General features: G+C 39.4%; 1 protein-coding gene across 5 annotated transcripts in view; it reads left to right on the top strand.

Moving 5' to 3' along the window:
- LOC111556217 (E3 ubiquitin-protein ligase RNF113A-like) overlaps window positions 1–27,129 on the top strand; it is a 509,945-nt gene that overhangs the window by 404,599 nt on the left and 78,217 nt on the right. For 4 of the 5 annotated variants that reach the window (XM_045054300.1, XM_045054296.1, XM_045054299.1 and 1 more), the window contains exons 5-6: window positions 18,908–19,110; window positions 19,637–19,686. The exons of the other annotated variant lie outside the window; for it this stretch is intronic. The gene's annotated coding sequence lies outside the window, so the exon portion shown is untranslated. The remainder of the gene's footprint in view (window positions 1–18,907; window positions 19,111–19,636; window positions 19,687–27,129) is intronic. 5 annotated transcript variants of the gene reach the window in all.

The raw sequence follows: 27,129 nt of genomic DNA, 5'->3' as shown, positions 1-27,129 counted from the left end.
AAAGATCCCAAATAGCTAAAGCAATCTTGAGCAAGAACAGAGCTGGAGGTGTCAAATTTCTTTATTTCAAATTATATTACAAAGCTACAGTAATGAAAACAGTGTGGTACTGGTATATAAATATAGACACATAGACCAATGGAGTGTAAGACAGCATCCAGAAATAAACCCATACATATATGGTCAACTAATCTTCAACAGAGGCACTAAGAATACACAACGGGCAAAGGATAGGCTCTAGTAAATGGTGTTGGGAAACTGGATATCCACATGCAAAAGAATGAAATTGGACCCTTATATCATACACAAAAATCAACTCAAAAGGGTAAAGTCTTAACTGTAAGACTTGAAACTATAAAACTCCTATAAGAAAACATAGTGGGAAAAGCTCCTTAAAAATGCTTGATGGGACCCTGGGTGGCTCTATCGGTTAAGCAGCCCACTTTGGCTCAGGTCATGATCTCATGGTTTGTGGGTTCAAGCCCCACGTTGGGCTCTGTGCTGACAGCTCAGAGCCTGGAGCCTGCTTTGGATTCTTCCCATCTCTCTGCCTCTCCCCTGCTCATACTCTGTCTCCCTCAAAAATAAACAAACATTGAAAACATTAAAAAAAATTTTTTTAATGCTTGACAGCAAGTGTCTAGCAATGATTTGTTTGCATGTCACACTGAAAACATGGGAAACAAAAGCAAAAATAAAGAAGTGGGACTATGTCAAGCTAAAAAGTTTCTGCACAGCAAAAGAAACCCATCAACAAAATGAAAAAGCAATCTTCAGAATATGAGAAAATATTTGCATACCATATATCTGATAAGGGGTTAAAACCCCAAATGCAATGCCATACAAAACTCAATACAGGACTCATACAATGCAATAGCAAAAACAACAAATAACCCAATTTTTAAAATGGGCAAAAAGCCTGACTAGACATTTTTCCAAAAAAGACATAAATATGACCAACAGGTGTATGAAAAGGTGCTCAACACCACTAATCACAGGGAAATACAAATTAAAACCACAGTGAGATACCACCTCACACCCATTGGCTATTATCAAAAAGTCAAAAGATAACAAGTGTTTGTAAGGATCCAGAGAAAAGTCCACCTTTATACACTTCTGGTGGGAATATAAACTGGTATAGCTATTACAGAAACTAGGATGGATATTCCTTAAAAAAAAATTAAAAATAGGACTACCATTGATCCAGCAATCTCATTTCTGGGTATGTATCCAAAAGAAATGAAATCAGTATCTCTAAGAGATATTTGCACTCCCTATTTATTGAAGCATTATTGACAAAAGCCAAAATGTGGAAATAATTGGAGTGTCTGTCTAAGGATGAATGGATAAAGAAAATGTGGTATGTATTACACAATGAATACTATTCAGCCTTTAAAAAGAAGGAAATACTGCCATTTGAGACAACATGGATGGACCTTGAGGACATTATGCTAAGTAAGCCAGATACAAAAAAACATGTTCTCATTTATATGTGAAATCAAAAAAAAAATTGAACTCATAGTAACAGAGAGTAGGATGATGGTAGAGCATGGGGCTGGGGGATATGGGGAGATGCTGATAAAAATATACAAACTTTCAGTTATAAGAGGAATAAGTTCTGGAAACCTAATATATATCATGGTAACTATAGTTAATAATAATGTATTATATACTTGAAATTTGCTAAGAAAATAGATTCTAAGTGTTCATACACACACACACACACACACACACAAATGGTAACCATGTGAGATGAGGTGATAGACATGTGAGTTAGCCACTTATGTTGATGATTTCACAACGTATACATATATCAAAATATCAGGTACACAGTTTTCACTTGTCAGTCATACCTCATGAAGGCTGGTGACAAAATGTAACTCAGATCATGATTATTTCCCATTCTTTTTAGAATAAAGTCCACGTTATCTGTCTTGGTCTTAAAGATCCTGTGTGACCGGGCTCATGGCTAACCCTCTGGTCTTGTCTCTTCCACCCTCTACCTCCCTCCTGATTGCCCACACTGGCTTCCCAGTCATTTATCCAACATGTTAAGGCCCTTACCATCTCAGGGTTATATACTTTGTGTCCTGTCTGCCTGGTATGTTCTCTGTCCAGATTCTGGAATAGCTGGTTCCCAAACATCTTTCAGATCTTAGCTTGTATGTCATCTTTGCAAAGAAAGCTTCTTTGATCTTTGTTTGTTTGTTTGTTTGTTTGTTTGTTTGTTTGTTTGTTTTAGAGGGCACAAGCAGGGGAAAGGGGCAGAGGGACAGAGATAGAGAATCTTAACCAGGCTCCATGCTCAGTGCAGAGCCTGATGTGGGGCTTGATCCCACAACCCTGGGATTTTGACCTGAGCCAAAAAAGAGTCAGACGGTCAACTGACTGAGCCACTTAGGCACCCCTGATCATCTTACTTATAATACTTTCCCCTCAACCCCTGATTGTCTATTCTTTACTCTGCTTCATTTTTCTTTATAGCACTTTCCATCACCTTCAAGTTTTATTTATTTGTTTATTTACTATCGGTCACTCTGTGCGTGGCAACCTCTAAATTGGCCCCCAGTGGTCCCTGTCTTCTGGTTTAGGATCTTGTGCAAATTCCTCTATCGCAAGTATCAGCTGGAGCTGGACCTAGTAACTCCTCTCTAATGACTATAATTCAGCAAAAGTGATGGGATTAGGTTACAAAAAGACTGTGACTTCCTTTGTGCCTTCTCTTACCCTTTCTCACTGCCTCTCTGGGAGTCACTGCTCTGAGGCAGCAAACTGCCATGTTATGAGCAGCCTATGGAGAGGCCCAGGTGGCAAGGAACCAATGCCTTTGCCAACAGCCAGCAAGGACCTGAGACTTATAAACAGCCACATGAATGAATCTGGAACCAGATCCTCTTCCAGTTGGGTCTTGACATGACTACAAGCTCCAGCTGACACTTTGTGGCCTTGAGTCCGAGTCCCCAGCTAAACCACACCCTGAGACAGAGGCCCCAGCTAACCCTTAGAAACTATGAACTAATAAATGAAAATTGTTTGAAGTCACTAGGTTTTGGAGTAATTTGTTACATAGCAATTAATAACTAACAGCTCTGCAGGAATGTAATCCCAATGGGGGAAGGGACTTAATCTCTCTTGTTTTGTACTCTCTCCTAAGAAGGTAGAATGCCTGGCATACAGAGACACTCAATGAACTTTGAGCTTAAATGACTGATTAATGTCAGGGTGGGGTGGAAGACACTGGGTTTCTCAAAATAAGTGGATAAAGGCCCAAGCCAGTATTGACGTTTAAAGCTAAGGCTGTTCTTAAGGTCAAAGGTGACTCCAGAAGTCTCAAGAGAACTCAAGTAACAGACATTCTGATAATACTAGGCTCATAGTAGTAATCTTTTGATGGCAATTATTGATGCTGGTCTGTGTTACTTAGCAAAACTTCACTGAGTGCCTGGACAGGCTGCAGCAGAAGGTGAGGGGGGTTGGCGGGGAAACATTATTTGGTCACTGTATGCATGTGGAAGAATGACTCAAACTTCCCACACTTTCCTCATCTGTAATGACCTCACAGGGCTGTTGGTAATACATAGAATAGAATACACAGTGGGATATGGTTTATTCTCAATAAATTATGGCCTCTTTCCCCTCAAGGAGCTTATTATATAAGGAGATAAGATTCACACATAAGAAAGATAACTAACATGGGGTATAGTGTTTATAATATTAAGTATCTGATATTTTTGAGGCAGGAGTTATAAGGGAATAATTAAATATTTTCTGGTTCTTCCTTCTGTAGTGTGAGGTCTTGAGTATATTTTTGTCACTTGAGAATACCAACATTAATTTTTCCTCATTAATGTTTTTAGCATTAATTAGAAAAACAGGCTGCTGAAAATGGTGAAAACTCACGAGGACCTACAAAAATGTAGTAGGGAGAAATGATAAGAGTATAACAGATAAACTCCTACTACTGATTACATCACAGGGATGATTTCATGTGTTTGGAGGAAAAAAATCACTGTTCTTAAAGTCTAACATCCATTTCCAGGAAAGACAGAGCAGGATCTCTCAATTCATACCTCCACAGGAAAAATCACATTGAAAATAATGATTTCCGGGGCGCCTGGGTGGCGCAGTCAGTTAAGCGTCTGACTTCAGCCAGGTCACGATCTCGCGGTCTGCGGGTTCGAGCCCCACGTCAGGCTCTGGGCTGATGGCTCGGAGCCTGGAGCCTGTTTCCGATTCTGTGTCTCCCTCTCTCTCTGCCCCTCCCCCGTTCATGCTCTGTCTCTCTCTGTCCCAAAAATAAATAAAGGTTGAAAAAAAAAAAAGAAAATAATGATTTCCTTCTACTGATTTTCTCTAGATTATGTGAATTTCTTGGGAGTCTAAGGAAAACTAATTGTAATAGTAATAATAATAAAGTTTTTTTTTTCCTTTTGCTATGTACTGACTAATAATCAGATTATGAGCAGCTCTTTGGGAAGGTAAGGGGAGAGAATAGATGTGAAATCATTTCAGAAATTTCCAACTTTCCAAAAGAAATTTTACTTTAAAGGAAAATAACAGCATAATAGGAACCACATTGAAATCAGCACAACCGCTACTATTGAGAAAAAGTGACCATGGCTGTCTACACATACAAGGAGGTCACTCAGGCTGGTTCAAAAATTCCTTTTTCCATAGTGGTCTGTGTGTCCACATGGTGACAAATGGCTCAAGCAGGGCTTTTGAGGTGTTGGCACCACCAGTGAGTGCCAGATGGAATGTGGTGAAAGTTCTGATTTGTACCTTTCAGACCAGAGGTACTTGCCAAAATGGATGGGTCCTCCTGGCCACCTTTTGTAAGTACGGCCACAGGTATTCAGCTGAAACCTGTGGGTGAGAAAGACATAAACTGGTGCCATAAATTTGTCAGACCAGGAAGTCATAGGCCATTCAGTAAATGGTAAACCCAATGGCCCAAAAGAACAAAGGAGTCTCTTTTCATCAGAATGATCAGGCTCATTCAACAAATATTTATTGAGCACCTACTGTCTGCCACACATAATAGAGACTGACAAATTCTCTTAATTAAAGAGTGACTGAAGTGGGGGAACAAAATCTCAAATCACCTGGGATGGTGTGAACCTAACTGTGCACTTCAATCCAATGGAAAGGAAGGGCCAGGGTCCTGGGGACAGGCCTATAATCAGAATATTGTGGCACCCATTCTGCCCACAGACTCTTGGGGTGCAGCTTTTTGAAAAAAAAATTTAATGTTTATTTATTTTTGAGAGAGACAGACAGACAGTGAGCAGGGGAGGGGCAGAGAGAGGGGGAGATACAGAATTCCAAGTAGGCTCCAGTCTCTGAGCTAACAGCAGAGAGCCTGACGCGGGGCTCAAACCCACAAACCATGAGATCATGATGCTTGATGATCATAAGATTGGATGCTTAACCAACTGAGCTATTCAGGTGCCCTGGGGGTTACAGCTTTTTAGGGTGAGTTTTCTGCCTCCACTTGCTCAGGCCAAGACCCTTCATGTTTTGGAGGAAATACAGATTTTGCCATGGCATTTCACAAACCAGCCACTGGTCTCAATGACATCACTTCTAAACTGAAATCTGAATTTCATCTCCTTGAGTTTATATTTTTGGGTAGCAACTGTTGGCTCATAAAGCTAAAAGGATGTTGAGACTTAATTTACTTACCACACTCTGGCTTACACTAGTCTAAAAAGATGAAAATATTTCCTATTACAGAAGATCTTCTTAGGAGAAGAGGCCATTGGGTCTTATAGTAATATATTGTCATGTTTTGTTACCTTCACAGTTAACTATTTTTATCATATTTTTTTAAATTTTTGATTTGTTTAGGGAGAAAGAGTGTGCGAGCAGGGCAGAGAGAGAGAAGGAGAGAGAGAGAGAGAGAGAGAGAGAGAGAGAGAATCCCAAACAAGCTCTCCACCCTCCGTGCAGAGCCCAACACGGGGCTTGATCCCACAATCCTGAGATCAAGACACAAGCTGAAACCAAGATTGGGACACTCAACTGACTGAGCCACCCAGATGCCCCTAATTTTATCATATTTAACCTAAGTTCCTCAGCAGCATTTTATATCTATTTTAAGATCTCCTCCTCTGGGATAGTTGAGTATTAGTTGATCACAAGCCTCATGATAAGAGTTATTTGTCACCTCAAGGTTTTTCAGATCCAACTTCTCCTAATTCTTTCTTGGTAACACTAATGCTTGTAAATGAGCATGCTGAATGGGGTCCCCAAAACAATGATGATACTGAGCTTTTACTATGTACCAGACATTGAGCTAAGTGTTTTATTCAGTTTATCTCAATAGCTCCTCATAACAACCCTTTAGAGGTAGGTTCCAATCATTTCCCCCTTTTGTCAATAAGAAACCTGAGGCTTTTAGAGAAGTCTGTAGTTTGTACAAGACCACAGCTAGGAAGTGGTGGAGGTAGGATGTGAATATATAACAGTGACACAGTTACCCAATTAGTCATGGAAATAAGACTGCCTACCTTCTATGCTAATAGATCCAAGTATCAGGGGACCTGGGTGGCTCAGTCGGTTGAGCGTCTGACTTCGGCTCAGGTCATGATCTCACAGTCTGTGAGTTCGAGCCCCGCGTGGAGCTCTGTGTTGACAGCTCAGAGCCTGGAGCCTGCTTCGGATTCTGTGTCTCCCTCTCTCTCAGCCCCTCCCCCGCTCATGCTCTGTCTCTCCCTGTCTCTCTCTCTCTCAAAAAAACAAATAAACATTAAAAAAGAATAGATCCAAGTACTAAATTGAGTGTCAATTCAGCAATATGCCACTTTTAAAAATAAATTTGTTCATGTTGTCTAACGCCTATCTTGTCACTCAAGTGTTTGTAAAATCAGGGGATTTTTTCCCCCAGATTCTTGCTTTTTCCAGTTAAGCTCTTTTTTAAACCTTTGTTTAATCTTCAACTTCAGATCCACAAAAATAATGGCTGGTGATTCATCTAATATTTTTGCTATTTTCTTTGGACATATAAGTCTTTATATTTCTCTATTTAAGCCAGAAGTTCTCACTCAATCTTGGCCGAGCATTGGAAACAGAAGAACTTTCAAAGATCCTGATGCAAGGGGTCATACCCAAAACCAATTAAATTAGAATCTCAGTGGGGGAAAGCCAGGTGATTACAATGAGCATCCAAATTTAAAACCCTAATTAAAAAAAAATTCTTCCCTGGATATTTCCTATATACCCATTTCACCTGTGGCCTGCTCTGGCTTTTGCTCATCTACCTAGGACTATGAGTTGGTCAATTCGAGACTCATTTCCAAACACCATTGCATTTGGAATAATATAGAGGCTGAAGAAGCTAAATAATCTCTTTTCCAGACTACCTTGAAGGTGGAGGAGCTATATGATGCAGTTCTGGCCAATGACAAGAAGGTGACAGTCTGTTGAGGGCTTCTGGGAAGCCCGTACATCCATCCAGGTGCTTCTAATAATAAGTTTGTCAGTTCAAGTAGTTGAATTTTTCCCTTTCTATCTGGATGTTTGTTCTTTATCTGAATATTTCATAGACATGAACTGAGCATGTGACTTGAATCACAGGTAATCACAGGGAAATCAGGGGAAAATTTGATCTCTTCTTATTGATGCCTTAGTCTCTTTTTCCACACAGAGACCTTGGAGTTCATGACAAAAGTGTCTTACAGAGAAAGTAAAGGCTAAGGAATTTGAGAACCCTAAGGTCTACTTTGAAATTCTCTGAGGAGGTGGAATTTCCATGTTGGACATATGATATTTATAGGAAGAAACCAAAGGGATTATATAGGTGGTATAGAGTTTCAAGGTAGCAAACATGGAGTCTGAGCCTGTATATTTATAATGTGTGTGTGCGTGGATGTATGTGATATGTTTGCTATTTTTTGTGCAACTTTTTAGTCAAGTATAATGTACATACAAAAAAGTGCATACATTGGGGCCCCTGTGTGGGTCAGTCGGTTAAGCATCTGATTCTTGATTTTGGTTCAGGTTTGGTATCACGGTTTGTGGGATCAAGTCCCAAGTCGGGCTTTGCACTGACAGTGTGGAGCCTGCTTGGGATTCTCTCTGTCTCCCTCTCTCTGCCCCTCTCTTGCTCGTGTGATCGCTCTCTCTCAAAATAAATGAATAAACATTTTCTTAAAGTGCATATATTGAAAAAGAAAAGCCCAAAGAATGTTTAGAAACTAATGCATCTTTTAACCCAACACACAGGTCAAGAAACAGGACATTATCGGGATCCGAAGAGCCCCCTTGTTCTCCCTTCTAATGACTACTCCTTTTACCGAGAGTAGCCACTAGGCTGCCATTTCTTTCCTTTTTTTTTTTTTAAACCAGTGTGTGCAAGGGCAAGGTCACCTCTTTTCCTGTTTTCACATGCTATTGAGATGGGAGAGTCAAACCTGTTCCATGGCATATTTAATTATGGGAAAATGAAAAGCAAGAAATAAAATCTAGACCAACAAAACAAAGATTTAAGTTGGTATCACTTTCCATATAATTGTGATGCCAGCAGAGACTCAATAAACATATCAGCATTGTTAAAATGATTTATCAGCCAAATAGTTGAATGTAAAATATTATCAATACAGGTGTCATCATTGATCTTTCTTGGGTCTCACTGCTGAAGAATGGGGCTGCTAGATGATTTCAACAAACAATCCTTGACAGGAAACCAAAGGCAACAAGGCACAGGGACAGACAGCTGACAAATGCAGTATAGGGCCATTAAAGCATGTGATGAATTTGCCAGGAAAGTATATATTTGTGCAAAAGGTGAGCTCATATCTCCCATAAATTTGTCAGCCGTGACACAGTGTTCTCCTGCTTGGCATGAGTAATGCCTTGCTATTTGCTGCCTTTGTCTGGCAAAAGCTCTATCAGTCACTCCAGGGTTATTTACAAAGAAACGTGTCTATCAGTTACAAGGACATGACTTTGCCGCTAAAAGATAACAAAAGAGGAAATCAGGCAGTGGCCTCTCAGCGAGGGATGCGTCTTTTCCAGACAAGCTCTGGACTGGAATGAATCAGATGGACGGCAATTGGCCGGGCTGGCCCTGTGCCTGGCATGACCAGCCTTAGTACATTTATCCACACTGATTAGATTAGAAATTATTAATAGGGGGCTACGGAGTAGAGCAAAAGGTCATTTAGAGTTTAATTCTGTTCTCAGATAACTTCATTTCGGCTGATGGGATTGTTATTGTAGGGGTTTTATATGTTTATAGGAAACAATATACTCAATAATGAAGTCGTGCCTCCTTCTGCAAGGTCAGGAAAGCTATTGTGTAGCTAGATTGAAGTCTTCACAATTGTGTTAATTAAGTAACAGTGATTGGGCTTGGTCTCCTCTTGAAATGCATTTAAGGGCCTAAAAGCTGCTGAGAATGTATTCTTTCAATATAAATATAGAGGAAAGCAAGTGAGACCAGAAAGCAGCCTGTGAGTGAGTAAACAGAAGAGCTGACACAAAGCTTTTACTTAAGGAAGACAGGAGCCTGGTTGGCACATGTAACTTCTTGCCTCATAAATACAAATGTCTTGTCAGTTTAGGATTAAACGTAACAGGTCCCTTTTTTCTTTACTCAATTCCTGATGAATCTGAAAGATGAAGTTATAGGATTTGATGTTGATGGCACATTACGTCTCATCAGTTATTTTACTCTCTCCCAGGCCTGCCTGTTTGGGGTAGATCAGAGTGCAGTAATAGCTACATCCTTCTCTGATAAAGGACCATTTCCTTGGTTTTGCTTTATAGACCCAGGGACATTAGTGACAAGGAGTTCAGCTCTGTCCTCCACTAAGAGTCAACTTTGGAAGGTTTATAACTCAGACATTGAAATTTGCTGGAGGTGGCTGCAATTTTGTTTGTTCCAAGAGACAAGAACTCTTCTAACCAGCTAAAAAAGAACTTGACTTTAATTTTTTTTTTTCAACGTTTTTATTTATTTTTGGGACAGAGAGAGACAGAGCATGAACAGGGGAGGGGCAGAGAGAGAGGGAGACACAGAATCGGAAACAGGCTCCAGGCTCTGAGCCATCAGCCCAGAGCCTGACGCGGGGCTCGAACTCACGGACCGCGAGATCGTGACCTGGCTGAAGTGGGACGCTTAACCGACTGCGCCACCCAGGCGCCCCAAGAACTTGACTTTAAATGAAGAGTGGGTTCATGAAAAGCAGTCTTTTGTCATGTTTCTTAAAGACCACAGAAGACCTTTGGGTCCTGTGTATAAGCAAATAACCTTTCATTTCATTCCAGATGTAGTGACATCCCATGAAAGGGAACTTTGAGGTGAAACTTGATAACTGGTGATTGAGTCTTGTCTTTTCAAGTCTCTGCGACTCTCCCCATATGCAAGACCACCATATCAAGACAGAACTTGGTTTTCCCAACAAGAGGACTGTCAAATGGAAATATCTTCATTAATATGGTCTTTTAAAAATACTACTAAAGCAGTAGTTCTTGACTAGGAATGATTTTGTCCCCCAGGGGACATTTGGCAATGCCTGGAGACATTTTTGATTATAACAACTCGAGTGCAGGGTTCTGCCAGCATTTAGTGAGTAGAGGTCAGAGATGCTGCTAAACATTCTACAATGCACAGATGAACACATACAACGAAGAATTACCTGGCCCAAAGTGTCAGGAATGCTAAGGTTGAGGCACCCTGCTCTAAAGAACCTGTAGAATCAATGAGGAATGAGAACTTACAAGAGATTACTCTGTCTGGGGAATGAGGCACCACAGTGTCTATTGAGGAAAAAAATCTATAGTTATGACATTATAAATAATATATTAGGATTTTAAAAATAAAAGATTTCTTTATTTATTTCTGAAACAGAGCATGAGTGAGGAAGGGGCAGAGAGAGAGGGAGACACAGAATCCAAAGCAGGCTTCAGGCTTCTAGCTGTCAGCACAGAGCCTGACGCGGGGCTCGAACTTGTAAACCGTGAGATCATGACCTGAGCCGAAGTCGGTCGCTCAACCGACTGAGCCACCCAGGCACCCTGAAAAATAAAAGATTTCTTATAAAACTACTCATTTCAATTAAAGCTTAGGAGCTAGAAAAAAAATGCCTTATTTCTGTTGTTGTTATATAAGATGTGCCATATGGTTTTAGAGTTACTTGGTATGGGATAATGTCACACCTCAAAAGCTTTGTATGAAACATGCATGAAGTAGCATGATGCACTTGGAAAAGGGCTGAGCTGAGATTTCAGATATTTAAATGTTGCTCCACCACTTACTAAACATGACCCATCTGGGCCTCAGTTGCTGTTTCTGGCCACACACTGAAATTGCAAAGCTTGACATCATTATTTGGCTATTCCTTCTCCCTCAGCCCCAGTGATAGCCAAAACTGGGATTTCTCCTTAGTTTCCCAGGACTCATGGTCATCCCTTCCTTTATATTCCCACTGGCCTGACTTTAGTTTGAGTCCTTGTTACTTCACATCTGGCCTGTTACAGTAGCTTCCTAGATAGTATTCTCTCCTCAGACATATCCTACAAGATGCTATCAGCTTGTCTGCTGAAACCATTACTTAGTTTTTGTCGCTTCTCTCAAATTCTTCCGTGGCTGTAAAGGAAAAGTCACCCTTGGCGTGACAACCCATCCCTCTCTGATCTGCTCAAGAACATTTTTCTAGAGCTTTCCCTAAGTGTTTTCTCTACTTAGATCTATGCTGTCCATAACATCACTGTACTTAATGACTTCTTCATAAAGGCTTACACTAGATCAATAGTCTTCCGGGGATACCCTGTTCAGAAGCACCCTCCTGTCTTGCATGGTGCCTCCCCACTATTATCTCGATCTTCTTTCAAATCTGAAGTCCCACAGCCTCTCAGAAAGTTTCCTAAGATTTCCAGTGATCCCTCTTATATGTACTTACTGTTTGCAAAATGTATATAGTACCTACCATGTTTGACCTTGTATGTACACTTTTCTTCTCCCTCCATTGATATCTTTCACCTCATTTCAACTATCCAAGGGCAAAGAGACACAAACTGCCATGTTGAAGTAGGCTTTACATGGGTTTCCCTGTGAAAAGTAAAGAAATGCTTGGCACCATCCTCTGGATTCAGTGCATATTCATAATTGTCTAAAACTAAGACATTCTGGAAGATAGAGACATATTCATACATATAAATAAAAGTATAAAGTCTTTCCAGTTAGGCTGTAAGCCTCATCATTACAATCATAATCCTCAAAACTTTTGTGTCCTCTGAGCTTTGTCATGGAAGGCATCCAAAGAATGATTGAATGGCTGATTTTATTTTGCGTATGTTTTTCTATTTGAAAACTACCAGTGGTCAAATAAAAATAGTATCCAGACTTGGGAGATACTTTGGTTACTATAAAAACTACTTTGCATTAAAACAATTTTACAGTGTGTGTGTATGTGTGTGTGTGTGTGTTAGAAGATTTTTTATTTTTATATATATGATATATAAGATATGTATTAATATATATAAGAGAAACATCTCTGTTTAAATATGCCTCTTGAGATCTAAGAATAAAAATTTTCTTGAGGGTCCCAGTTGACTTATTATACATTCCAAAGACAATGAATGGATTTCATTAGATTCCTAAACTTAAATGAAATTCTCAGATTTTGACATGGAATTGGAGGAGATTATCCATGTTGATTCATTTTTTTTTTTTTTTTTAGCAAGCTGGCTGAGACATAGGCATAGTTTGTTGTTTTATGGCCACACGTGCATCAAAGTATTTTTTTCATCTTTTCCCTTTTGACATAAGCATGCTTGGGGTATATATATATATATATATATATATATATATATATATATATATAGCAATAGATTTTACTGGTATAGTTGTCTGCCTTGCTTTACCTATAAGGGTTTGTTTGCTCTCACCTCATTTGTAGGTCCCTAAACTTCTAATTTTTTAAGCATAAAAAGGATAGCATCTCTGTCTATATCCTGCAGTATTCACCGCAGTATTTCCAAGTCTCAGCTGTGATATTTTTTTGAAAAAGTGGATTGCTATAGTTATGTTTCTTCATTATTACTTGACTTGATCTCTCTTTAATCTATGCATGTAGTAATGTTATTCCCCTCAAACTAGAATGCCCACCTTTTAAAAGGGCAACATAGCTAAATGCAGTGGTTCTCAAAGTGTGATCCTTGGGACAGCAGCATCAGCATCATCCAGGAACTTGTTAGAAAGGTGGATTCTCAGATCCCATCTATTGAATCAGGAACTCTGGGGCTGGGACCAGCATCCTGGGTTTAAACAAGCCCTCCAGGGTATTCTTATTCAAGAATAAGTTTGAAAACTACTGGCTTAGTTGTTAAACATACGAGCTCTGGACCAGACTGCCTGAATTTAAATCTTTAACTCTTGAGTCACATAACCTTCCTGTGCCTGTTTCCTCATCAATGAATGGGATAATAATATATCATCCACATATTGTTGTGGGGAGTTGAAATTGAGATAATACATGAGAAAAGTTTAGCAAGGCCTGGCACCTGCTGAGCACTTCATAAATTTTAGCTATTGTTGTTCAGATTTTGCCCATTCTCAAATGTTAGAATACTTCTTCCTCTTGGTCATATTTCCTGCCTTTGCTGAGCTGGCCCCTTCCCCTCTCTTGGATGCCCTTGCCACTTCTCTTTCCCTCTTCAGATGTTGCCAAGCTAGGGGTAGTGGATGCATATATTTTTCTGCAAATACTGATCTCCCCTTTACGAACATTTTTTTTCCTTCAAAAACAGTGATGAGCAAACATAGAGAAAAGTACAACACATTTAAATTTTTCTTAGGTCTGTTTTCTATTTTAACTATAATATAATTTCCTTATGGTCCACATGATTTTTTTTTTTCAGACCTTAGGAATGTGAACCAGTACTTATTTTCATGACTTGTGTAATTGATATGTGGATGGATGGGAATGTGTTTTTGCCCTGTCTTCAGTGATGAATCATTCTTGTTTGTTCTAGATGCTTCTGGACTTGTTATCCTGTGTCATTTCTAACCGGTGCCAGTTTTTGACAAATGATAGCAGCAAGGCATGGTGTGCTACCTCAGGTTCTTATTTTCTCTGAGTGTTTGGATGTAATAATTTTAGAGATGGCCACATGGCTAATGAGTCTTGCCCTCAGGAGCTCAGCACAGAGGGAGCCCTCACTAGCCTATCAGACACCTTCTTTGAAAATGGTGGAAGTGTGAGAGAACAAGATGAATGGACATTTGTGTATCATATTCTTTGAGAATTGAATAGAGGATTTATGGTGTTCCCCGACTTGACACACTTCACACTTGTCATGTTGGCACATTGCATTATACTCTGCTGCCCATGGGGCTTTTGATGATGTTTCAGAAACAAGTAATAGATGTCTCTGTGCTATATCCATACATTGGCAGAGAAAGATCCAATATTAAGAACAAAGGTACAGTAAAAACCATCCCCATCAACCAAACACAACAGCCTAACTCTGCTCTCTGTTGTCTTGTTAGTCCTGATCCTTACCTAGACACATACAGCCCTTTCCCAGCGACAGATGATCCACCTAAAGTAACGGCTTAGGCACATTTTAACACCTCCTGGGGGATATACAATGGACGACTGTTTTTAAGTGCAATATACAGCCACAGTGCAATATAAAGAACACTGGGTTAAATATCATAAACTCTTAATTCTAACCCTGACTTGGCTATAGCCTGCTGTGTTGATTGAGCTTGGATGTATCTCTTATGGCAATCTCCCAATTGCCTCATCTGTCACATGGGCACAAGAATTCCTGGCTAGCTTACCTCCCAGAAGGAATACATAAGAACTTATTTTGAAAAGTATGGAAATGAGTGAAAACCACCTGTATGATTACTGAAGAGGCAGTTGGAATACAAAGGAATTTGCCCTCAGTTTTACAGAAATAGAAATAGAGCCTTTAAAAGGATGAGTGAGGTTTTTTTCCCAAGGGACACTGTAAGTGATGAACAGACAAGGTCTGGATTCCTATCTTCTTGTCCTTAGTTGAGGTACCCTGAGATTACTACCCACACCCCATGTTCAAAGGACCACTGCAGGCCTGATAAATGAGGAATCAGCAACAGCTACACCGCATTCGAAGTTAGAGGCCTTTAGCCTGCCTTTCTGGTGGAATTCTGTAGCACTTCTTGAGAAAGAAGGGCCCGAAATATTGGCTGTTATCAAGTTTCCCACTAGCCAGGTTGGAGAGAAACCACAAATGGATTTATTTTTAAGGAAACTTTAAAAAAATTTTTTTTAATGTTTATTTATTTTTGAGAGAGAGAGAGAGAAGAGAGAGAGACAGAGCACTAGCAGGGGAGGGGCAGAGAGAGGAAGGGAGACACAGAATCCAAAACAGGCTCCAGGCTCTGAGCTGTCAGCACAGAGCCCGACACAAAGCCCGAACTCATGAGCTGGGAGATCATGACCTGAGCTGAAGTCAGATGCTTAAGCAACTGAGCCACCCAGGGGCCCCTTAAGGAAAAGCCTTAATCGGTTATTTCTTAGTCAACTGAGTTAGTGAACTGAGAGTCTCACTGAATGCATGTAAATAGTGAGCACTGTATGTTTAATACCTTCTGTGAAATTAGGACTCCTTATTTCATATTTGTAGATCTTCCTTATATGTGTCATGTTTTTACCATTATAATGCCATTAAGAGCAGAACCTTTTATTTTTATTTCTTGTCATCCTCTCCAATGCCCTAGGTCAATGCTCATTAAATATAGGTTTATCAACTTGAAGTGAAGAAAGATTGAAAACATCTGGAATAAGAGGAAGAGAAAAATCTCTGAGTCTACAGTATCTCATCTCCTCTCAACCTCCAAATAAATTAGAATCCCTTTAAGACATTATGTTAGGTCTGACTGTATATATTCCTCAATTTCAATATTCTTGTTCTGATTTAGGACTTTTGTGGGGTTGTCTTAAACTTGTGAGCCTTCATGTTTAATCCCGTGATGCTGGGGTTATTGACAGTTTTGCCTTTGTGTAATGTGCCTTTAGGCATGCAGTCTAGCGTTTTTTCTTCCCCGTTTATGTCACAGAGGTAACACCAGCTTCCTCAGAGTCCTTCTCAAAGGATCTTGAATTAAGGGGAAAGTCCTGAGATTCATGTTAAGGGAACATCACAGGAAGCAGTGGTAGTAAAGACAGGACTGAAGTTTTAGACCCATTGATATCTAAGTCTCAACCAAATATGCACTCTGGTTAGCATTTGGGTCACTCATTATACTGCTGAGTTCATGAGAAGGGTACATATCGTGTTTAACAGAACAGTATCAGTCTGTGTAAGTAAATTAAAATGATTCATTGGGGCGCCTGGGTGGCGCAGTCGGTTAAGCGTCCGACTTCAGCCAGGTCACGATCTCGCGGTCCGTGAGTTTGAGCCCCGCGTCAGGCTCTGGGCTGATGGCTCAGAGCCTGGAGCCTGTTTCCAATTCTGTGTCTCCCTCTCTCTCTGCCCCTCCCCCGTTCATGCTCCGTCTCTCTCTGTCCCAAAAATAAATAAAAACGTTGGAAAAAAAATTAAAAAATAAATAAATAAAATGATTCAGTTTTTGTATATGTGGCCAAGGCCATTGCATTATTTGTCTGTTGCTGTTAACAAATTATGTCAACATTTGGCAGCTGAAAACAATACACACTTATTATCTCGTTTTCTGTGGTTCAGGAATCCAGACACAGCTTAGCTGGGTCTTCTGCTTCAGTATCTTATAAGCCTGCAATCAAGGTGTGAGCCCAGAGGCTGCATTCTCATCTCAAGGCTGAACTGCGGAAGGATCTGCTTCCATGCTCACTCACATAGTTCGTGGTAGGACTCCATTCTTCTCAGGGTATTGGACAGAAGGCTTCAGTTCCTTGCTGGCTGTTAGCTGAAGGGCACCCTCAGTTCCTTGCTGTATGGGTAACGTACAATACATACTCATGTACTCCTGTACTCTGCAACATGGCAGCTTGCTTTATTTATTTATTTTTTTAATTTTTTTTCAGCGTTTTTTTTTTTTTTTATTTATTTTTGGGACAGAGAGAGACGGAGCATGAACGGGGGAGGGGCAGAGAGAGAGGGAGACACAGAATTGGAAACAGGCTCCAGGCTCTGAGCCATCAGCCCAGAGCCCCACGCGGGGCTCGAACCCACGGACCGCGAGATCGTGACCTGGCTGAAGTCGGACGCTTAACCGACTGCACCACCCAGGCGCCCCGCAGCTTGCTTTATTAAAGTATGCAAGCCTAAGAAGATGATTAAGAGAATCTGCCAGTAAAATAGAAGTCACAATCTTTTGTGATCTATCACAGTAGTGACATCCTATCTCTTTGGCCTTACTCTGTTTATTCGAAAGCAAGTCACTAGTTCCTGCCTGCCTTCATCGGTAGGGAATTCCACAAACCATGAATACCATGGGATGGGGATCATTGGAGGCCATCTTAGAAGTCTGCCTGCCAAAGCCTTTCATGTACACCTCTGAAAAAGAGAATCCATCGTACTTACTGAACGTGTCCTGAACACTAGGGTTGGATGATATTAAACATAATCGAGTAGTTGTCCAGAGAGCTCTTAATGGGAGAGTCTGACCTGTTTCTAATTTCTTTCTTTGCTTCTGAAGATAATTATTTGAAATTTTGGTAACTTAATAATACTTTGTGTTACCCCAGAGTCTTAAAAAAAAAAAAAACTCCCTCATTTTTCTAGGAATTCCTAGATCATTACTGTACTTTGCTGGTACAGTAACTGATTCTCATGGTTCTTGGTGAAGGTTACCATTCATTGTGCTGGTGATTTGGGACCACCAACAGGCTACAGTTAGGATATTCTTGGGAGAGATTATTAGACCCTGAATTTGGGTGTCCTAAACGTACCTTTTTATGTACCTTGTGTCTTCCATCTGTAAACTGTAAGCCCAAATAGCTTTTCTCAGTTGGCTACGATATAGTTTGGACACTGGATGAAGATGCTTTGAGCTCTTGGTAAGAGATGCACTAAATAAATATTGGAGGTTATTATTTAATGAAAATAGCTAGTTTTAAAACTTGTTTTTCTCTCCATTACATTGCTACTATCTTACATCAGACCCTTGTTGTTTCTTGCCCTGTTCCCATCTATTCTGCTGCAGGTAGAGTAGTATTTATAAGATGCTAATCTGATCATATCACTTAAAATTTAAAACTCTGCAACAGTATACAAGGATCATCACGATATAGGGTCAGGTGAACAAAGCAGGGTTATATATACCAATTGTTTATATATGCAGAACATATTGCTTGAAGGATACTCAGAAAATTTGTTTCAGTAGTTTTCATGGCTAAGGGAAGGACAGGAGAGAGATTCTCTTTTTAAATTGTAAACATTTTGTCCTTTTAGATTTAGCACCACTAAATGACTACATGACCTAATTAAAAATCAAAACAAAACTCTTCCATGCCCTGAAAACCTTTAGAAAAGGTTCAGATTCTTAACCTGGAGGACTGTTTTGATGTTCTCTTTGCCAACTTTGCATCATCTTCTGCCTTCTCTCCCCCTTCTCTCCTCTCTTCCCCTCCTACACCCTGTGGTCCAAGCACCTCCTAAGTACAGTTATCTGTGGACCTGTTTAGCCAGGTCCAGGCCTCCACATGTTTTGACACCTGTACCTTTGTCTCTCCTATCCCTTCTTCTCATTATGACTTTTCATCACTTTTCATTCAGCTAATTTCTGCCTATCCTCCAGGGGCTTCTTTCTGATTCCTCCACGACGGACCTTGTGCCACTTCTTGGTGCAAATTTTGATCGTAGCATTTACTGCATTCTATTTTCAGCAGACACCAGTCTCAGGCTATAAACTCAGGAATGCAAGAAGTAAAAATATTATTTTATTTTTTGTAAACAAGTTTAATTTCTAGCACAACTCCTATCTTAGGTCAGGTTCCTCAGAAGCAAACCTTGAGAAGCACATCTTCAGGAAGATATGTCTGCAAGCAACTTAAAAAAGTGCCTTCGGAAGAAACCAAGAGGGCAGGGAGCAGGAGCAATAAGGAGAAGGCATCACGCAGGGGTACAGTTTCAGGCCAAGTCCCAGAGAGGGTGATGTCAGCCCGATCCTGCCGGGAAATATACTCTGAGGTAAACTCATGATTCTGGTTCTGTGTTTAATGTCTGTATCCCCTAATAAAATATGAATTCCAAGGGGATGGGAACTGTATTTTTTTATTCATGGACGTGTTCTAAGCAATTAGAACAGTGCCTTCAAATAGTAGTCATTTATTGAATGAGTGAATAAACTACTCTCCTTGTCGTTTTGACAAAAAGAAGCATATTCATTTATTCATCACACAAGTTATGGGCATCTACTATGTCCTAGGCACTATTTAGGGAATATAATAGTGAAAAAAATATTTGATATGTTTGCCCTCAAGGAGTTTCTAATGGGAAACATGGGAACTGTATCGCAATATAGTACAGGGAAAATCTACGAGGACATCCCAGCCCCATCTACAGAGATATCATTAGTGAGTTCATCCTAACTTGGGTGCAGAGGGTTATATGAGACCTACAACCTCCCACAGCTTTCCCTTGGTGAGCTCATGCAGCCTTATGCTGTAAATGCCACCTATATTCTAATAACACCAAATTTGTTTTTCCCACTCAGACCTCTCTCCCAAATGCTGGACTCATCTAGCCAGTTGCCCAGGAAACAAGGTACTGTCTTGCTTCTTGGTTGGTTCTTTCCAAAGTATCTGTCACAGCACCAATATCAGGGACTTATCCTACCCTCCAATTCATTTTCTTTTCTTCTTATTCTTCTTCTGTCCTTCCAGACTCAGGAATCTTCATCTCATTGAGGGTATGGTAGTTGGGGTGGGCGGATGTAGGAGGGTTCCATGGGATCTTGTGTCAATGGTGAATTCTCCCAAATCTACCATGTATAGCATAATTTTTATTCCCCGGGTCCTACAGATCCTGGATTTGCTCTTCAAAAAGTCTATTTTTTGCTTTTCTGCTTTAACAATCCTGATACCTAGTTTGAATGGGAGAAGGGACATGGAATAAAAAGAAATTATAGGGAATGAGAAGAAAATCAGTTGACACATCTAAACATTTTTTCCACATTAACTTGGAATTAGGTGTTTAAGGGTCTTTCCTCCTATTATATTTTGAGTGCCTTGGGGGCAAGAACTGAACCTTATTCATCTTTGTAACATCAGCATTGGTACAATACCTGGTTCACAATAGATGAGCTGTTTGAACTAAACTAAGGGTTTCTGAACACTCCACATCTTTATACCATTTTTTTTCTAGCAAAGAAAAGCAGTATATTATAGTAGTTAAAAGCATAGGCTCCAAACACAGACATCCTGGGGTAAAATTCTGGTTCTGCCCATTAGTAGCTATTTTATCTTGATCAAGTTATTACTGTCTTCCTGCCTCACTTTCCTTATCTGCAAAACAGGAATGTGGATAATGATTTGGTTTTTCTGATACGGTTGTTGTGTAAGTAAATGAGTTAATACGCATAATATGGTAGGCCAGTTCTTGGTGCAGACTGTATTTAAGTTTTAGCTATGTTTATCCCCTCTTCTTAAAATTCCCATGTCTTTGTCAGCCTGGTTAATTTCTGCTTCCTCATCTCCTTCAAATGTTCTTTCAAAAGGTTTGTTACGCTCGTTCTCCAGAAAGTATCCCTTTACCCCAGGTTAAGCTGAGGGCTTCTCCTTTATGCTCCCTTCCTTAGCTATGTGTTCTTCAACCTTTTGTAAGACATACCCCGTTGTATTATAAAGAGGATGGTTCTACATTCTCTTCGGACTGGCCTATGCCTCGTTATTCACCTTATATACCCGGCACTTATCACACTGTCTGGCACATAGCGGATGCCAAACAAATGCCATCACAGAAGTGAGTAAATATTCACCTGCTCTAATTACTGCCCTTACAGCTAGCTTGAAGGTGTCACTATGAATCTACCCAATGCCTCCATTTTCTGTATCTGGGATCAGTCTTGCCCACAATAAATGGGATTCTTGGTTCCTTCAATAAACTCAGAAAATGTGACTCACTGGGGGCAGAATGCCTTTGAAGGAGATATGTGTGCTGGTCCCCTCTTTGAACTATATTATAGAATGATTCATCTTCCATGAGCCACATAACCTCAAATCAGAGCTCCCATCCACCCTCATCTTTCATTCCTTCTTCAGTTGCCCATTTTTTCTCCCCTCTTCCTGTTTCATCCATCTCACCTCCTGCCAGGCCTGTGCAGACACAGACATGCACACACACCTTTGATCCTGCTGACACCAATGGCACTAAGGAAAGAAGTTCAATATGTCCACTGGCGTCAAAATATAGTAATAACAGTCCTTCAAAATGACAATCACAGGCAGCCTAGGGGCATTCAGGGGCTCTTCTGCTTTGTGCTTTGTGTAGTCTTTAGTGTTTTTCTTTGGTGTTTGAAAGCAAAGGTAACTGTAGTTTGCTCTACCTGAGAAGTGCTAGTGAGCTGGCATTCAACAAACATATAGTTATGGCACTCCTGTGGTGAGGAACAGGCAGAGTTGGGGGTTGTTTTGTGCCCTATCTCACAGACTCCAGCAAAGCATGATCTCCCGTTTGCAACCGGTTACTCAGCTGCATTTCATGTTTGTGATTGTGTTGACAAGGAAAAAGGCACCATTTCTGGCAGCATCTCTTAGCTTCCTGAGTTGCCTCGGGCACTAAGAGAAGGCAGGAGGCACAGACTGACTTGGTTGCCACCTGACACCTCTTCTGCTTAACTAAGCCCAGAGTACCCATCGGGACTCCACAAGCAGCATCCTACAGCATCCTAACTAGGCAGCTGCTCCCTGGATCTGTGTTCATCTTCCTATTGCTCCCATTCCTCCCCTCCTGCCAAGTACAACCTAACATCCAGTGGCAGAGAAAATAGACACCTAGGACAAACTGTGTCCAACTCCTCTAGTGGGGAACCAAGACAGACACTTGCCAGTGTTATTTCATTTTTATTTTTATTTTTTCTGACTTGCTATTTATCGTCTCTGTCAGCAAGAGCAAGAAAAACCTGGAACCTCAAAATCAACTGCCATCCTGAGCTGCACTGAGCTGGCAGCTTCTAACTGATTCAAAATGTAATGTTTTGTTTTGTTTATACCAGGCAAAATATAGTTTTCTATTTTGGGGTGGTGGCTGGTTAAATGAATCATAAAACAACTTAGATGTTTCTTGGCGATCCACCAGCTATGTTAGATCAATATTTGATAAGTTATAAATGAATGAGACACATACAGATTAGATTTTCTTCTGAATACACACTGATACGGACCGCACTGGCAATGGTAGTCTTCATTTAGTGTTGTCTGGGACACTTGAAACACGCATTGCCATATCTGAAGATGGGGCATTTGTAGATGTGCTGGTAAATAGCCTGGTATAATTGTGTTGAATGACATTTTTTCCAATGCTCTTTTAATTGGATGTGAGAGTTATGCTAGTTTCTAGGTATTTCCATCACATTGTCAACGATGAGCTCTAATCATCTTGTTACAGTAACCAAAGGGAAAAAATCAAGAACATGAGTATAGAGGATATAAAATGCAGCTTTTATATAATTTAAAAAATGTTTTTTTCCTACAATTTTTAATGGAAATGTACATTGTAGCCTTGGAGTGAGGGAATTTTCAGAAATTTGCAGAAATTTTCAGCAAAGTAATGTAAAAAAAGATCATTAACTTTCAAAATTGCCTTTACCAATCAATGGCTGAAGTGAGATAAACTTAACAATACATTTAGAACTTAAAATTATCCAAAATAGTTGGGAGGCAAACTACCAAAGGATATGTATTGTCCATTTTTGACAATTATCTTTAATACCTAATTTTTGGATGTAGAGGTTCCTTGCCCTATGGGTTGTTTGGAAAGCTAAACCAAAGCTAAAAATGATCTGTGTTTGCCATCTGCAAATCATTCCTAAACTATTGTTTTAAACATCCAGTTAGCTGACCTTTGACCATCCACTTCTGTTGTAGAAGGGCTCAACTGTTTTGGCTCCATACCTGTATAGAATACAAGAATAGCTAACACATGTTGAATGCTTATCATGGGCCAGGCATTCTGAGCTCTTCAAATTATTCTCCCAGTTACTCATCATGAGAACCCTATGAAGTTATTATTGTTGTCCCCATCTTACACGTAAGGAAACTAAGACACAGAGAAGTTAAATAACTCCAGTGATGGAATGGAAATTTGAACTAACCACTATGCTAAAGGAAATCTCAGAGCTGAATGATATCTTGGAAATAATTGTCCCAGAGATGAGAAAATTGATTCCAAGATGGAAGTATCTTGCTTAGGTTGATATAACCATCATGTAAAGACACGGAGTGTGGTGAGAAGAGCACTCAAAACAGACTCTAGCTAAGAGTGGGATTTTGCTTCATGTGGCCATGTTTCTTGTTGTATGACCAGGGAAAGACAATCATTCTATTTATACTGTCTATATATGCAAATATGAGATCATGCAATATTCAACCAATATGTAGCAAATACCCAGCCTGTGCTACATATGAGAGTGGAATACAGCCTTCCACCCCATCCCCGTTCCCCAGAGGCGTTCACATTCTAGTGGGGAAGCAGATGGAAACATAGAATTATGCAAGGGCTATGTTATATCAGAAAAATATGTGCAAGGTATAGGATGGTATAGGATGCCTTTCCAAAGACATAGTTTGGTTTTGGAGCTGGGCTTGGGAAATGTAAATAACTCAGTATGTTGAAGGATAGATAGGTCACTTGCATCTGAAAAAGTGCCACCTTACCATTGGTGATGTTAGAGAGGTAGGTGGAGCAGGTCCTACATGTCATTCTAAGTAGTTTAAGCTTGGACACGCAGGTCATGGGAAGTTATTCTTTTTTATTTTAATTGTAAGGTAGTTAACATACAGTGTTGTAGTAGTTCCAGGTCTACAATATAGTGGTTCAACAATTCTGTACATTACTGAGTGCTCATCATGATAAGTGTACTCTTGATCCTGTTCACCAATTTCATCCTATTTCCCACCTCCTCTCCGGTAGCCATCAGTTTGTTCTTTATAGTTAAGAGTATGTTTTTTTGCTCATTTGTTTCTTAAATTCCACATAAGAGTGGAATCATACGATATTTGTCTTTCTCTGACTTATTTTGCTTAGCATTATATTCTTGAGCTCCATCCATGTGGCTGCAAATGGCAAGATTTCATTCTTCTTCATGGATGAGTAATATTCCATTATATATGTGTAATATTCCTATATAAATATATGTATATATAAATATATATAAACATACATATATTCCATTATATATGTACACACACACACACACACACACACACACACACACACACACACCAACTCTTCTTTATCCATTTATCTATCAATGGAGACTTGGGCTGTCTCTATAATTTGGCTATTGTAAGTAAGGCTGCAATAAACATAGGGGTGTATATATCTTTCTTATTTTCTTTGGGTAAATATCCAGTAGTAGAATTACTGGAATGTATGGTAATTCTATTTTTAATTTTTTGAGGAACCTCCATACTGTTTTCCACAAACAGTGGAAACAGCTATATTTCCATCCACCAACAGTGCATGAAAGGATCCTTTTTCTCCACATCCTTACCAACACTTCTTTACCTTTTGATTTTAGCCATTCTGACAGGTGTGAGGCAATATCTCATTGTGGTTTTGATTTGCATTTCCCTGATGAGCGGTGTTGAGCATATTTTCATGTGTCCATTGGCCATATGTAATGCCTTCTTTGATGAAGTATCTGTTTGTATCTCCTGCCCATTTTGTAATTGGATGATATTTGTTGTTCAGGTGCTGAGTTGTATAAGTTCTTTATGTTTTGGATACTAACTCTTTATTGGATATGTCACTTGCAATTATCTTTTCCCATTCAGGAAGTTGGTCTTGTTGATTGTTTTCTTCGCGATGCAGAAGATTTTTATTTTGATTTAGTTCCAATAGTTTATTTTTGTTTTTGTTTCTCTTGCCTCAGGAGACCTATCTAGAAAAATGTTGCTTTGTCTCTTGTCAGAGGTGTTATTCCCTGTGCTCTTTCCTAGGGTTTTTATGGTTACAGGTGTCACATTTAGATCCTTAATCCATCTTGAATTTATTTGTATATATACTGTAAGAAAGAAATCCAATTTCATTTTTTTGCATGTAGCTGTCCAGTTTTCCCAACACTGTTTGTGAAGAGAGTTCTTCCCATAGCATGTTCTTACCTCCTTTATTAAACATTAATTAACCATACAATCATGAGCCTATTTCTGGACTCTCTAGTCTGTTCTACTGATATATGTATCTATTCTTCTGCCAGTAGCATATTTTTTTTATTATTACAGCTTTGCAGGGTATCTTGAAATCTAGGGCTGTGATACTACCAGTGTTATTCCTTTTCAAGATTGCTTTGGCTATTTGGGGTCATTTGTGGTTCCATGCAAATTTTAGCACTGTTTGTTGTAGCTCTGTGAAAATATGTTGTTGGTATTTTAATAGGGATTGCATTAAACGTGTAGATTTCTTTGGGTAGTATGGACATTTTAATAATATTGGTTCTTCCAATTCATGAGCAAAGAATGTCTTTCCATTTGTTTGTGTTGTCCTCATTTTCTTTATCAGTATTTTATAGTTTTTGGAGTGCAGGTTTTTTACCTCTTTAGTTAAGTTTATTCCTAGGTATTTAAGTATTTTTGGTGCAGTTGTAAATGGGATTGTTTTCTTAATTTATTTTTATGCTTCTTTGTTATTAGTGTATAGAAATGCAATTGATTTCTGTATATTGGTTTTGTATCCTATGACCTTACGGATTTCACTGATCAGTTCTAGTAGGTTTTTTTTGGTGGAGTCCTTAGGGTTCTCTATATATAGTTTCATGTCAGCTGCAAATAGTGAACATTTTACGTCTTTCTTACCAATTTGGATGCCTTTTATTTCTTTTTCTTGTTTGTGTGCTGTGGCTAGGACTTCTAGTGTTATGTTGAGTAGATATGGTTAAGAAGGACATCCTTGTCTTGTTCCTGATCTTAGGGGCAAAACTCAGTTTTTCATCAGTGAGTATGATGTTAGCTGTGGGTTTTCCATTTATGGCCTTAATTACGTGAAGGTGTGTTCCCTCTAAACCTACTTTGTTGAGTGTTTTTATCACAAATAGATGTTGTACTTTGTTAAATGCATTTTCTGCATATACTGAATGATCAGATGGTTTTTATCCTTTCTCTTGTTGGTGTGATGTATCACATTGATTGGTTTCAAACATTGAACTACCCTTGCATCCCAGGAATAAATCCTACTTGATTGTGGTGAGTGATTTTTTTAAATGTATTGTTGGGGGTACAGTTTGCTTATATTTTGTTGAGGATTTTTGCATCTATGTTTATCAGAGGTATTGACTTGTAGTTCTCTCTCACTCTCTCTCTCTCTCTCTTTTGCAGTATCTTTATCTGATTTTGGCATCAGGGTAACGTTGGCCTCATGGAATGAATTTGGAAGTTTACTTCCTCTTCTACTTTATGGAATGGTTTGAGAATAGGCATTAACTCTTTAAATGTTCAGTAGAATTCACCTGTGAAGCTGTCTGGTCCTGGACTTTTGTTTTTTGGGAGTTTTTTGATTATTGATTCAATTTTGTTGCTGATAATCAGTCTGTTCAAATTTTGTATTTCTTCCTGCTTCAGTTTTGGTAGGCTATATATTTCTAAGAATGTATCCATTTCCTCTGGGTTGTCCAGATTATTGGCATATATTTTTTTAAATAATATTCTCATATAATTCTTTGTATTTCTGTAGTGTCATTTGTTATTGTTCCTCTTTCATTTCTGATTTTGTTTGAATTGTCTCTCTCTCTCTCTCTCTCTCTCTCTCTCTCTTTATGTCTCTGGCTAAAGGTGATCTTTTCAAAGAACCAATTCCTGGTTTCATTGATCTGTTCTATTATTTTTCTTAGTTTCTATACCATTTATTTCTGCTCTTATCTTTATTATTTCCTTCCTTCTACTAGTTTGGGGCTTTATTTGTTCTTCTTTTTCTAGCTCCTTTACGTGTAAGGTTAAGTTGTTTATTTGAGATTTTTCTTTCTTCTTGAGTTTGCCCTATATTGTTATGAGCTTT

The sequence above is a fragment of the Felis catus genome, chromosome A3, assembly GCF_018350175.1.
Source record: "Felis catus isolate Fca126 chromosome A3, F.catus_Fca126_mat1.0, whole genome shotgun sequence".
Classification (NCBI taxonomy): Eukaryota; Metazoa; Chordata; class Mammalia; order Carnivora; family Felidae; genus Felis; species Felis catus.
This window is presented reverse-complemented; position numbering and strand designations above follow the sequence as displayed.